This window comes from Aplysia californica, unplaced genomic scaffold (assembly GCF_000002075.1).
Source record: "Aplysia californica isolate F4 #8 unplaced genomic scaffold, AplCal3.0 scaffold01089, whole genome shotgun sequence".
Taxonomy (NCBI): domain Eukaryota; kingdom Metazoa; phylum Mollusca; class Gastropoda; order Aplysiida; family Aplysiidae; genus Aplysia; species Aplysia californica.
This window is the reverse complement of record NW_004798359.1, coordinates 52,458-53,530: the sequence shown is the minus strand read 5'-3', so window position 1 is coordinate 53,530 and position 1,073 is coordinate 52,458. Positions and strand designations below refer to the sequence as shown.

General features: G+C 44.5%; 1 protein-coding gene across 1 annotated transcript in view; it reads left to right on the top strand.

Annotated features, from left to right (window-relative positions):
* The window catches only part of LOC106013655 (putative uncharacterized protein DDB_G0291608), a gene marked incomplete at its 3' end in the record, with an annotated part of 32,485 nt that overhangs the window by 16,838 nt on the left and 14,574 nt on the right, over positions 1–1,073 (top strand).

Here is a 1,073-nt window from a genome sequence, read left to right as displayed (position 1 = left end):
CCCCCCCCTTCCTGATGTTTGATTAGTGTGTCGTTGACCGCAGCTCGAATCCTCAATGAGATGCTTATGGCTGGCCCTGTGTTGTTTTGCGGGCTTTAAAAGCCTATTATAACTCATTCTTATCGGAGTTTTTTCCCCCTATTGTGGCGCTCTTTAGCGCAGTGGTTGAAAATTGTGCATAATACAAGGAGGTTAAAACTGTAACCTCCTTGGCATAATATATGTTGTTTTTAAAAAGTTTTAGTAGAGGTTTCACGGCACCCGCAACTGCATAAGGTCATATGAGCGCCAGAAGATTAGAGCTGTTACAAGAGAGTAACAAACATAAAAAAAGAAGGGGAGATAAGGACGGTAGATGTTTGATAGGAAAGAAGGAGCAAAGCACACCAGAGCACCCGCCATCACCCACATAATATATGTCCCTACTATACAGTCTTACATTCATTAACGGCCACCTGTCCGAGACAATGAGCTGTACAAACTTGTACTTCCCACTTCCCCCTTTACGGTATATTTTTCTGATAATGAAATGGCATTGTCCAGGAAGTCCCCACCTGTCTAAGCTGACAACCACCTTTCTCCTCGACAATGGGTAACTGTCTTGTATATCGGAGGAGAACAGAAATATACAAGTGGGTTTTTTTTTGGGTTTTTTTTTGTTTTGTTTTTTTGGGGTGGTGAGGGGGGGGGGGGGGGGGGAGCGCATTATGGTAGAATGAATTATGTTAGTTTGAGTACTATAGAGTAGCAACATCTAGCTTCAATAGAGTAAATTGAACATGTTCACATCCTTGTGTGAGTGAGTGCGCGTGATTTTCACTGTCTGTCTGCACATCTCTATTTCCCCCTCTCACTTTCTCCCCCCCTCCCCTCCTCTCCTCCCCCTCCCCCTTTCCTTCTCCACCTCGCCACTTTTCATGGTTCGTTTTCTTCTCTTCCTCATCTTGTAACCCTCTTCTCCTCCTCCCATTCCACTCCTCTACTTGGTCGCTTCTCCTCTCTCAGTTATTGCTCTCATGTTGCCGATGAAGAGAATATCGTAGCAGTTTGTTTATTCGTGGTCTTTGTGTGTG